This window comes from Bradysia coprophila, unplaced genomic scaffold (assembly GCF_014529535.1).
Source record: "Bradysia coprophila strain Holo2 unplaced genomic scaffold, BU_Bcop_v1 contig_232, whole genome shotgun sequence".
Taxonomy (NCBI): Eukaryota; Metazoa; Arthropoda; class Insecta; order Diptera; family Sciaridae; genus Bradysia; species Bradysia coprophila.
The window spans coordinates 5,998,997-6,013,192 of NW_023503493.1; positions in this window are offsets into that span (position 1 = coordinate 5,998,997).

The window sequence follows — 14,196 nt, forward strand, 5'->3', positions numbered from 1 at the left end:
ATTTAATGTTTTTGATAAAATAAAAAAATATATTTTAAAAGCTTTTGTTTTACCTAGGATCGAAAGTGGTCTATTATAACCTCGATGATGAAAAGTAAATTTACATGCCACATGCGTCAACACACGTACATTTTATTCAAGCACTGTTTCATACTAAGTTTTGGAATAGGTTGACCGCGGTCAACAATTGCAGCGATCTGAAAATTCAGGTCAGGTCAGGTAATTTTTTTCAAGATTACCTGACCTGAAACTGAGTTTCTGAAAACTTTCAGGGCAGATTTCAGGTATACCTGAAAGCTTCCAACGGTCGACCTGAAACCTGACCTGATTTACCTGACCTGACTAACACTTTCAGTTTCAGGTCCATGCAGGTCAGGTCAAAATTTTTAGAATCAGGTTCAGGTCAAAACAAGTTTCAGATAATTAGATAATTTCAGGTCAGTTTCTGATAAACGTAACCTGTTCCGAACCTTACTTTCGACGACCATTTACATGCCTTTGTTTTCCCTAGAGTCAAAAGTGGCTTATTTCACACCTAGGGAAAACAAGAGAATCGGTTTAGGCGTCAAAAGCAAGTAAAATTCATTACAGAACTCGTGATAAAAATGAAGTCTCGTTTTCGTGTGTTTGTTGACCTCAGCTACGCCTCGGATCAATAAAATTCATATGAAAACTATACTTTTCATCGTTTTATCCCTTGTTGTGTAAATGACAATTCTAGTCACTCTTGTGAATCACACGGTAACGAATTTGGGTTTTCGAGATGCGTCAATAAATTTCTCCCATCCGCTGGAACTTCGGAAGAATTTGTTGTTATAAACGTTGCGTTTACCTCAGGAAAAACTTGAAAATTGCATTTTCTTGTTGAACGAATAACTATTCCTTTACTAGGGTAGGAAAATGGACTTTCCGTCCCTAGGGAAAAGTCTTTCCGTCCCTAGGGAAAAGTCTTTCCTACTTCGTATAGGAAAAAGTCATACTATACGCGGGAAATAATTTGATATTTTGTATCACGATGAGTAGAAGTGCCTCGGGCTAAAGCCCGAATCAAATTCCTTCCCTTGTATAGTAATATACTTTATCACATACGCGCGATGTTCGGATGTCAAAATTACTTAAATAGAAGAATAATTCAAAAATTACACTTTAGTACTATGTTGTTGTCTCGTTTTCGCTTATGTGATAAAATAGAGTACACACCTGTCACTATCAGTCTCGGCAAGCCTCGACTTCTTCGTGACAAGTGTGTAATATATAATAATTTTTTCCCTTATTATCGTTATTTTTCAATTTGGTACCTACGTGTTGGCATCTCTAATTTATTCATTCGAAACAGCAAAATTATTGGTTTTTTTTCGGCCAAGCAAATTCTTCTTTTTATCGGGAAATTCATTCCCTTTGCCTGTTAAGGAGAATCGTCAGGAAATACGTCTTCAAATTCACTTTGATCAATATTGTGAAATGTATGGAAACGTTAGAAAAAAAAACGGAAAATACAGAAATACCGATAACGCTTGATGGCACGATAACTTGAGTAAATCTGGAACCAATTTTTGAACTTTTGGTTTTGTTTGACGAGCTCGTAGGAATAACATTTTTGGGTTCAAGTTCGTAGCTGGAGAATATCGGACTAATGATCTCGGCGTTATTCAAAAAAAAAAAAAAATTGCCCATGGGACTTGGGCAGCGCTAAACCCGGGGCTAAACCGATTTTCGAAAACTTGATTCTAATCGAGGAAGAATGCAATATTTTGGTTGATGGTTACCGGCAACAGGCATTATTTTCCAAATTTCACTCACTGACTAATATAATTAGGCCCCACTTCTTATCATCCCTCATCAGTAGCGCATAACGGTTCCGTTTTGAAATTAAAATAAAAGAATGTTTTGACGTCTTTTGATAAGTTTATCACTTTCTTATGGGACCTATATGTGAAACCTTCTTTGTTTTAACAAGCAAAATTACTCATTCCTCGTCAGGTAAATGTAATAAATCACAAATTCTCCATCACATGCCTAATTAATATCCATTCGCCCACAACGTGTTAATTATTGTTATAAATCGATCAAGATTTGTAAATTCCTTATCGTCATGTCGAAAATTGAAACCCATTCACAATCCTCTTCAAAAAGAAAAAATTGCAGACGATCCCCCATAAGTTTACTTTGGCTACTTGAGATAAATGTCTTACAAATCGACAATAATCTTGAAATGTATTCAAAACGTTTTTTCTTAAAATAGAAACGACCGGTGTCCACTTTTGGTAAGGACTCACACTTCAAGAATGCATTTTCATGATACCGTTACGGTATTACCGTATCTTAAGTTTAAAATGATTAGGAATGAGAACGAACGTCAAAGAGATAAAATTGAATTAATTTGTATATTTGTGGTAATAATTCAAGATTGAATACGATTAGAAAATCAATTAAGGATGTACTTGGGGTACAGTATTTCATGCAATAGTTATTTGCATCACTTGGTTTGAAACCACGAAATTGCAGTATACGTGTACATTTCCATTATTAAGCAAAACATCGTTTCCGTCCCTAGACATGTTTGCAAGGTCTGCTGAGAGAGAACCGATAACGTTTGATACGTAATATTCAATGTTTTCGTGCTGTGTAGAGTGTAAAGTAAATTACAATTGTCATGTTTCATTAAGACAAAAGTAACACATACACGTAATGTTATTGTGTAAATTTTCGCGTTGAAAAGAAATGATTTTGAGGAAAAAACACAGTCTTTGATCAGAGAGATGATAGAGAAAAGTCCCAGTCACCAAAATATCATCTCTCTGTCTTTGACACGTGCAATACGTAGCAAAGGTTAACGTGGATGCCGAATACCAGAGATTCTAGAAGGACCTTTTCACTCGAAATCTTCATCTAAATCGACATGGATCCACGAGTAGCTTCCCAACATCGCAAGACTGGATGGCTCGGTCGTTACGTACCTTACACCAAAAAGCTTCGGGTTCGATTTCCGTGTCAGATAATTCCACACGGAATTTTTCTAGCGATTATTTGAGGAGAGTTATGCACTAACCATCACAAAAATCGTTCTAACGTCCTAAAATTCCTAAAGATGTACACACTGAATGACTCGAATGACGTAGCCCGAATGCAGTGAAGTTGTGTGCAGATATGTCTAGCCTACATTCAGACGAGATTTATCATTTGAGCACGGAATTTTGCTCAGAGAATATATTTGCATAATTCGAGGCGTGCTTCGGAAGTCACGTTACGCGTGGTCTATAGACTGCATTCGTTATTGGTAGTAAAAAGGTTGTTAGCAGGCATGAGCGCCGCCGAAAATAAGCCGCCGATCAAGCCGCCGCCGGCCATTTTTAAGCAAGCCGCGCCGCAGCCGAGCCGGTGCCAAAAACACGGCTCAAGCCGGCTTGAAACGGCTGGAAAATGAAATAAAGATTTCGAAAGGTGAATGGGTGAAATAATTTTGAAAACCGAGATTCCTGTTGATCCTAAGCAGCTCAAGTACTTTTTGAATTTTTTTTTCAAAATTAAGAAAATTTTGAAAATTTTCTTGAATTTTCATGAATTTTCCAGAATGGCAAGTATGACCTTTGCGGAACGAGCCGAAGGCGCACAATCAGTTAATTCACAAATTTGAGAAAACTTTATCGATCTTTGCGAATTTTCTCGATTTTTTTTCTTTTCAATTTTTACTTGATTTTCGTGAGCTTTCGATTTCTTCTCGAAAACCATTTTCTTAATGAGTTAAATGAGTGTACCGGAGCATGATTTTCCATTTAGTTCAAGTTTTGAGGCAATAAAACTTGACGTGTTAGTGAACCTTAGACTTAGAGACTTGCTTGTAACAAGACCAGTTCCACTTGCACTTTGAACAACCTAATCTACCTACATTTTCGCTTTCCGTACAATTTCATTTTCATGCTTACTAGTTCATTTTCCATGAATTTATCGAAACCTTTTTATTTTAAAAAAAAGTTAAAAGGAACCTCCAGCCGAGCCGTTTTAAGCCGGCTCAAGCCGACTTTTTCGCCGCCGCCGAGAATTTTTTTTCAGCTAGCCGCCGCCGAGGTTTCTCCGTCGGCGCTCATGCCTGGTTGTTAGTGTGTTCTATAAATCAAATAATACAAATCAAAGATCAACCTCGAAACACGTCGAATGAGACATATAACTTTTTCGTTTATTTACTCGTGAGCTCAAGTTGTTTTTATTTTACCAGATATTTCGCCAACCAATCGCATTTTGGAGACGTATAACTGTTTAGTTCATATGCTAATTGCGACTTGGCATAAGCCAATCAATTTGAAAGTTTTTATTGGTTTCGTTGATATGGCAGGAACTAGCGTCACAGCCTCCACTACCGCTACGGTTGTGATGTATTTATGAAGATTTTCGAAGACAATGATCAAATTAACTAATTTATTGATTTTTTTGTTTGTTTATTTGGATATGTTAATCACGACTAACAAAACTATTGTTTGATATGCTGCTAGTTACTGGAGCATATCTTTCGGCTAAGTGAACGGACCAGCGTTTCCAATCCATCACACTTGTCGCTACCGAAAACATAATCACTATTCCCGTTAGCTATGATCAGTAACTCTTCCCGATTAGCTGATGGTGTAATTCCAACTGCAAAGGGTCGAACTCCCATTCCAATCGCTGTCGCTATAGACGTTGCAATTAACGTTGAATTAGTAGATTCACCATCTGTTATTACGATCAGATTTCGGGGCACAATTCGAGGAAATGTATTGAATTGTTGAAGTGCTAAATCAATTGCCAGATGTGTGGCAGTGTCACCCCGTAAGAATGGAGCACTCAATTTAGCGTTTGTTATTTCGTCAGGACTAAGCGTATTGTTTAGAGGAACTATGACGCTAGCTGTATCTGAATAGATCAAAAAGCCGACGCGACTATCATCGTCCAATGTAGTAACGTTCCTGAATAGATTCGAAGCGAAAAGTTTTGCTTGTCTATAATTATGAGATCCAATGCTAGCAGACGAATCGAGCACAATAATCATGTCATTATTTTCACATGGCGCTGGGTCTGTTGGTGGTCGGTTTAATTCGCAAATGTAGCGATGCAGTTGGGAATTTTGAATGGTTCGCCATGAAGCGTTAAATCGATTAACGTGCGATATTAATATCCTGTGAATGCTGTTCGGAACACTTGCTGGATGGCCATTATCCCATGGGGCATCAGCTCTAACCGGTAAATTATTTGAGGACCATCGCCACACTCTCGATCCAAGGTCATACATTCCGCTGCTCCAATAGGTCGCACCTGATCGGAATGAACGTTTTCTGTGGTCAAAGATCGAATAATTTTCAGAATAGTGCAAGCTCACCAAGACCATAAGGCTCGAGCATTATTTTCAGAAATTCCCATTCCTCTATGGTTTCAATGGAGACTAAGGTCGAATTGCTTCCGAAAAGAATTCTGCATGATTGCTGGGCGGTGGACCAGGCTACCTTCAACGAATTTTCGTGACATAGTTGCCATCGGAATTTTGTTATTGACTTACTGTGTTCGCCCCTGGACTGACGTAATATTCGCTAACATCAAAATTTCTGTCATCGATCCCACGCATTCTGTTTGATGATCGATATGAGCCAATGTAAGTAAAATCTATTCAGAATCAAAAACCAAAATTTTTTAGAAGATTTCCTGAGAGCCCAAATGCCCAAGACTACACATCCAACAAGAACAGAACATTTAAATGATGTCCAGGATCTGGTTCCTGGCTTAAGTTTAAACGGAAATGGAAATGGCCTCAAATGCCTTAAAAGTGCGGAGAGAGATTCAACAGTATAATCAGATGTTCTGGCCAAGGTGGCACTAGTTGGTCTGTCCTGAGCAAACGGTAAACGAGTGGATGGCATGACACTGATCCTGTTTTCGATGGTGTTCGACTTTATTGAAAAAGATTCAAGTTTCTTGATCACGTTAGAGCTTTTCGGCAACAAAGACAGATCATGGTCATCCAACACGCGACAGTGATGGGAGTATTTTTAGAACCGGGGATAGGATTAGCGAAATTTTTGATTTATTAAGAGATTGCACGAATGATGATCAAACAACTGTTCGACTACGCAGTGTAAAATCTTCTGCAATCTTTACACTACCTTCAACTATCAGCTCTGAATGAAATTAATGGATCTGTGCGTCTGTTTTACCTTGATTAAAGACGACGGCATTCTGACTCAAGACAACATTGACGAGAAGAGTTTGCAAGATTGTAAAGGCGCGAATACCCATAACGTTTTTGCTGGTTTCAAAAATTTGGTTGGAAGAGTACTTTTTTTTGGCTCGCACAACTAATGACACAAATATTTTTATCACAACCACTTATATACAAGAAAGATAAAACGGGTGCACCAGATGGGCAAAGAGTTTTACTGAACTTAACAACGTTCATTTTAAGTGTATCGAACGACATTTACGTAATGATTTGTCCGCGATCCATCGTTAAAGTTTATCTGCATCGAAAAATGTTGAAATCAAACTTCTATTGACCCATATTGGTGCATAATCTCGAAATAAAATTTCTCTCTTCGGGAAAACCACATCCAATTAGCTCAATCTAAAACCTTTAAGTTGTGGTAAATAACACTTGAAAATGATTGAACTAATCCGAAAATAACTGACGGCTAATCTGCTGCACATTTGAGTAGTAGGCTCGTGTTATCATTCAGATCATTATTTTTAGACCGGCACTTCAACGATTAATTTAAAGACTTTCGAAATAACTCTTAATTTTCTTCGCAAGAATCACAGTATTAATATTGATTAATTACAGGTGTGATTATATCGGACAATGAAATAGTACATTACTATGCAAGGGAAGTAAAGTGATATCTCGTATCCAGATGAGAAAAAGTATCCGAGGGCGGTAGCCCGAGGTACTTTTATTCATCATGATACGAGATATCACTTTATTTCCCGTGTGTAGTATAACGTTTTACTATGCGAGTGATGTAAAAGCTATTGCCTATACATGTAATAGCCTTATTACATGCACCAGCATAGTAAAGTATTTTTACTTTTATATCGCGTAGAACTGCTTTCTTATCTGCATAACTGTAATGCAGCGATAAATACCTTTACGTCCGGATTGAAAGTGTCGTATGACTTTGACGATCAAGATAAACGGTTTCATTTAATTGGTATTACGTTGTTTCTTCTGCACCAAGGACTTTTCGTAATCTATCGGTTTTTTTTGCATGAAATCTAATGCCGTTCGTATATAATAGGAAATTAGGATAAAATCATCAAATGATCGATTCGTTAGAAAAATCCAAGGCTGTATACTTTGGGGAGGTCACGCAGACCGCCATTTTATTAGATACGCGGGAACACACCACTTCTGATGACTTTACATATACAAAAAATTCACCACATCATCAAGACGACGAGAATCATCAGAGTAGGTGAATTTTTGTATGAAATCGGCCATTTTATCATCAACTGTGGTGTGTAACGTGTGTAACCCGCGTATCTGTATCTGCGTGACCTCCCCAAAGTATACAGCCTTGGAAAAATCAAATCCCAACAAAAATCTCTGCGAGAAAAGTGTGTCGCAGTCTTTGAAGTACGATTTCTAAAACGAATGATATCGCTAGAGTTGACGCTTTCAGCTTTGTTACGCAAAGATTAAATTTTACGCCCAATTAGTTCAAACAAGCTGGCTTAGTTTTCCTCATCATCTGATGACAAATAATTCTTACCAAACAAAAAAATTGACTGAAAAACAACAAAAATTTTACCAAAAAAATCTGCGTCATTGCAAATGATGGAATTTCAGGAACCAGCCAACTACTATCATAATCATCCTTTTAGTTCAGAAGAGAGTCCAAGAAACCTGAGTTTTCCCTTCAAATTCGAGAAAGTTTTAAAGTTCTAGAATTGGGAAAATGGTGGACCATGTGGAGTGAATGAATTTTAGGAACTAGTACACTACCAGGTGAATAATCCTAAAAGTAACGAAGGAAATAAAAAAAACGCTAGGAAGACCTTTCAAACTTCCAGTTCTAGAATTGGTAGCGGAAATAAGAGGCCAGGACTATACTGGTCTGAAATTCTTTCTCATTTAACTTGACAAATGTAGTTCCTTCGAGAAATCCTTAAAAAACCAAAAACCTGGGTTACTTCCAACCCTGTTACTGACTATATCCCACCAAGATGATAAGCTAGGATGTCAGAGGTTATTGAGGAATCATGAAATTTTGGGTACTTTAAGCTGGAGAACTTTTAAAAGTCCCAAATCACATTCAAAATTTACACAGAAAAGTCGTAAAATTCCAGAGTTCTTACTAGTGGAATCTCTGGATGAGGAAATGGGAACATCATTTACAACAGAAATAACTTCTTACATCATAACAGCAACTTTCCTATCAGAATAAAAATTTATTTTTGGTGGAAATGCGGAAAATTGCTACATGTAACGAAAATTTATGACTATGCCAGATTCGCTCCTTAGATGTTAATTCGCCAAAACGCCAACGAGTTATCTCATTTTGAAACTCAACTTTTTTTTCTGACATTGAGGAAAAGATCAGAAAAGTCACATGAAAATGGAAAATTCGGAAAACTAAAGGGTTTCAAAAAAAACTTTGGACTTTCCTCTTTCATTTGAGCTATATATAGCTATGGTAGCAGTCATGGCGACTTCACAATAATTCATCAAACCTACCTCTGCACAGGTAACTTTGAAGTGATGGGAGGGGAGGGGAGACACTAAAATTTTGGCCTTCATCTCGCATTAGACTCTGGAAGTCCATATTTACCGATTCTCCAATTTTCAGACCTTTGTCAAAAAATGCATTATGCAATTGTCTTTTGTTTGAAGTGGAACCTCTACTACACCGACAAAATCAAATTCCATCAAAGTAAACTTTTTCGATTGATTGAATTTCCAACAGTGGAAAATACTGTTTTTCTGGAATAACTTCCAGATCCTTAATCCCACATAGCCCATCTTCGAACTTAACCTCAGGAATTCAATTCTGCGTCGAAAATAAAATTAGTAATTGGTTGGTCAAGTTATCGTGTTTACCAGCAAAATATTGGGACAAACAATTCCATTTTTCACAACAGTTTATACAACCTTCGGAACAAACATTATAGGGTATTTTCCGGCAGAAGACCCTGACTTACAGTCAAGGGAATAAAAGTTTGTGGAAGATGCATCTGTCTTGAACAAACAAACTACTTCAGATTTGCAGGGATATTCCACAGTCATTATTTCGGAGAGCTGCTCAATTTTTTCGAATAAATTAACGAAAGTATAGAGCACCAATCGGGACAATTTGATGACAATCAGTTCTTTGGATATCATGAGTTAGATCACTCCACTCAGAGTGAGTGTAAATCGTGCTGCACGATGATAGGTGATGTGTTTTTCAGCTTTTGGAATTACTTTGGCGGTATGTTGGTTCCCAAAGTTGCATCACCTCTCATTTTACCAGTTCTACAACTTTAGAATTTTCAAGGATTTCTTTGGTGTTTTTAGACCCGTACGAAGTACTGGGGTCTTATAGGTTTACGCATACGTTTGTAACACGTCGAATTGGACTCCCTGAGTAAGGGGAAACCTATTGTGGTTGTCTAGAGATGCCAAATCAGTGATAAAAAAATTTTCGGCTGTCCGTCTGTCTGTCTGCACGATAACTTGAGTAAAACGCATCCGATTTTGAAAATTCTTTTTTTTCCCGTTTGGTAATGTCAAAAGACAGGCTAAGTTTGAAGATGAGTGGTTTTGGATCGACCCCTCCCGAGCTGTGGCCCAATAAGTGCTTTACGGTTTTTCGAAGATATATCCGGACATTTAAACGTTACACTTGTAAGTGATACGTCAAATGAAAGGTATTTACAATACTAATCGACAAAAAAAAAGTTTATGGAAATCGGATGACCGACTCGTGAGTTAGACCCCTTGGTGTGGAACAGGCACAGGGCGGCAAGCAGTTTTTGCTTGTAGGTTGGCCACATTTGAACATATTTCGTCTGTTTTAGCTTTATTAGATAGGTATTGAAATTATGAATTATGAAATTATGTTCTCCGGAGCGTGAGCTAGGTCTCTTGGAGTGAGCTCTTATCTGGCTACTCGGAAGTACAGTGAACGTGGTGTATTTTGACAATATCTCGAGTAAATTTTGACCGAATTTCATGAATTTTTTTTTGTTTGAAAGGTATTAACGAATGTAAAGCGTCGGTAAAATTTCCGGTCTCCTAACAAAATGGCTGCCGGTGGCCATATTGGATTTTAATAAAAATGATATATCTTGGGAAAAATGGTACTTAGAGAGTTTCTGTTAACATGGAAATAATTTGTTATGTGTGTGGGGTGTTTCAGGCATTCCATATATGGACATCTATATATACCTATATACAGCTATATTGAGCTATATACAGGCATATAGAGCTATATAATAGCATATTCATCTGTGAAATGTTTATTTATAGGAAAATATAGGTAAATATAGCGGTATATAGCTGTTTAAATAGGAATTTATGAAAGTTGACTTCGTACGGGGCTGTCTATATTTCCTCCGGCAATTTATTTGTATATGCTAACAAGGCAAAGAAAGATAATGTAAGTGATTTTAAAGGGCGAATAGCTTTTCAGTAGAGAATGAAGTAAAAGAAATGAAGAGTTTCACAGTAAAGGTTTTTGATACGAATAGGTGTTTCGTACGGGTCGGCGTTAGCTATGTTTTTTTGGTTTTGCCGCAGCTCTGAAGTGGTAGAGTGTTGCTTCCCAAAATTCTGGCACTATCTTCCCAGTTCTGGACTTGAAGGAATTTGAAGCATATCTGAGGTTTTTTGGGTTATCTTCTGCACTCTAAGGATTATTGAGGTGGTGATGGTTTCCAAAATTCCACATCCCCACATTTTCCACCATTCAAGGAATTTGAAGGAAATGTGAGTTCTTTTCGGGATACCTGGATATCTGGAATTTTGGGATTATTGAAGTGGAAATGTGTTGATTCCCAAAATCTAGCACTTGCATGGACTACCATTTTCCTAGTTCTAGAATTCAGACGGACTTTAAAATATTTGCGAGGTTTTTTTGGAATCTTTTCTTTCCAATAATTTTCTGTAGTTTTTCCTCTGCGTTTTCTTGTAGTTTGTATGCTTTTCCATAGTTTTTTTTAGAGTATTTTCTATTGAGTTGATGATGAGTAAGCAGAGCATGAAAAGTCACCTAGATCTATGTTCCGTGGTCAGTAATGACCAGCCCTAAACTGATATATCAAAGGGTCTCTGTGCAACGCGCTCCACCAAATTTCAGCAAAGGATTATAATTTTCCACTCTTCAAAATGAATTTTTTTCATTATTGCATTGAGATATGGCTTATCGCATCTGCTAATTTGATAGGCAAATCGGGAGGAGAGTATATAAATGGCATGCCGTGGCACATTTCTGCACAGTATTAACACCGAAAAAGTCGGACAGTGTTGAATGAGGAGAATCTAGACAAAGTAAAAAAAGGAAAATTTTATCGATCAAAATGCAAAAGTTGGCTTTCATTCTGTGGCTAATAGTACTTGCGACCAATGCAGTATGTGCTAAGAGTATTCAGTCGGGTTCAGGTAATATCAAAAAAAAAGTTGTCAATGCTATGGACATCATTAAGATCCTTTCAATTTATGTAAAACAATAGAATTGCAATACATCGGAACTTTTAGAACCGTAACCGAAGAAGAGGGAGTGCAAAGTTTCAATGAAAACGATTACTATGTCAGCCCGAATCCTGTAAGTATGAACGGCGAAGATCTTGTCAGCGAATTCTAACACATGACCGTTTTCATATCGTAGACAATATGGTCAAGCGCCAATACTGATTGTCGGCATCAGCTGGGACCGAACGCAACCTTGCTAGCTGTTGAATCACAAGCAGAATGGGACTTTCTACGATTGATGCTGGAAAATTACGGATTAGGTATCGGGTTTCGATTCACTCAATGCCGGACATCAAACTTATTTTCGTTTTTTTCATTCGGAATAAAGGCACAACATACTGGACCAGCGGAATGTACGACCCTTCAAGACAACGTTGGACATGGACAGCAAATGAGCAAGCGTTACCGCCATTCGCTCCATGGGCACCAGGATTTCCGAGCGTTCCTAATCAACTCCTTCGTGTACTATTGTATTATACGAACCGTTTTGATGCTTATTGGCAGACCGTTCCCAGCACGCAATTGCATCGCTACGTTTGTGAGGTTAGCGCGACATCAAATTGTTCTCGGTTATTCAGACTAATTAAGCCGTAAAATTCACAATTATAGTTGCAACGCGTAACGGTAGCTGTTCCTTGCTACCAAACCAACGACTTAGCTGTTGTGCTTGATGCATCTGGCAGTATTGGTGCTGCAAATTTCGTAATTGCTGTCAACTTTGTGAACCAACTTGCTGCAGCCTTTACTCGGCACAGTGAGAGTCGATTAGCATATATCGTGTACGACACGACGGCCCACGCACGTATTGCTCTCACAAACACATACTCCCCCGCCCAAATTAGTCAACTGATTCAATCAACACCATATACTGGTGGCGGTACAGCTACAAATCTTGGAATTGATGTTGCAGTTGCACAATTTAATGGTTCGCCACGATCACTGCCGCGAAATATGGTAGTTTTGACGGATGGCGTTTCCAATAATCCACAACTTACCGCAGCAGCTGCTAACAGGGCTATTCAATTGGGAGTTCGAACGTTTGCGGTTGGAATAACCCCGAATGTTAATCAACAAGAATTGTTAGCCATTGCAGGAAATGATGCAAGTCGTGTGTTTACCGCTCAGAATTTTTCCGATTTAATTCAGCTATTGGCTCCACTTAGCCTTAAAATATGTCCGTAGAACTCGCCGTAGAAATAAAATGTTGGAAAATGGAAAGGACTTTTGGTATAAATTCACACACAGAATCAATGTGAATAGACCTCACATGTGCGAGGTGTGATTGACCGTTTTCTCCACTAAACAGAAACATCAATTTGTTACACAATTCTTCAAAACTACAGCAAAAGTGACAGTTCAGGGGAGAAAATGTCTATTTTCTCACCTGTCAAAACACTGACCAAAACACCTTATTAGGACACGTGCACTTATATCGCACACACTCGTAATCTATTCTCAGTGCTTCAGTTTAACTTTACAACAACGATCTTAGGAAACAACAAGTCTTAAGTCGGAATTCTTAAAATTGCAATTAATGAACATTCGTGATGTGATGTTGTTGATGCACGACTAAATCGTCAGAAAATTAATAACGAATATTGAAAAGAAGAAAATTTGTCCAGTCAAGTCGTATCCTAGAGTAACTATAGAGACACCGTTTCGTCCTGCTGATCGAAATCGATCGATCATCGAATTCAATCCATGAACGTATAAGCATAACGAAAAATCCACCAGTATTCATCCTTCATATAATAGAATAATATTGAAGTCATTTCTGCCATTCTTAAACATAGGCGACATAGGCATAGAATTACGAAAGCGAGAATAAATGAACTGTGCACTTAATACGGACTACTTTGGCATACCGCTAGCATTTACAGAACCAGTTTTCAGAGTGCCTTCCATGGTTAAGCCGATGTTCCTTTTGTTCCATTTGTTGTTCAATTGGCTCCTGTCACCCATCGCACTTCTTGGAAGGTTTGTACGTAATAGCTATTTCTCCATAAAAGGATTGTATTTTGAAACTACACTGCAACACTGCATCTTGAAACTACACTGCAACACTGCATCTTTATATGTTATATCTTTGTAGAGCTTTCAAAAGCTTTGAGTAGGTATATTTTGAATAGCATTGGAAATGTGGAATATTTCAGTGGAATACAAAAGATGCTCGTATGCTGCAAGGTCAAGGAATACAAAAGAAGCTCAAGATGCTTCATGATCTTCATTATACAAAAATGATCTACGAAATTTCTGAGGATTTTTTTTTGAAAAATGGATTAGGCTCTGTCGGAGCTTTTTTTAACGAAGCTTTGTTGATATGCCCAGATAGCTCTAGTAGCCCGACGTCGATGCAAAATCTTTATCATAAATAGTTATTGCTGGAAATCATGGCATAATTGGTATCATTGTAAAGCTTCAGGCTTCAGGCTAACTTTTACAAAGTATGTCGTGTTGAAATATGTCAACTGGCAAGGTATGCAAGTAGCCAAAGTTCACCAAGAGTAGCA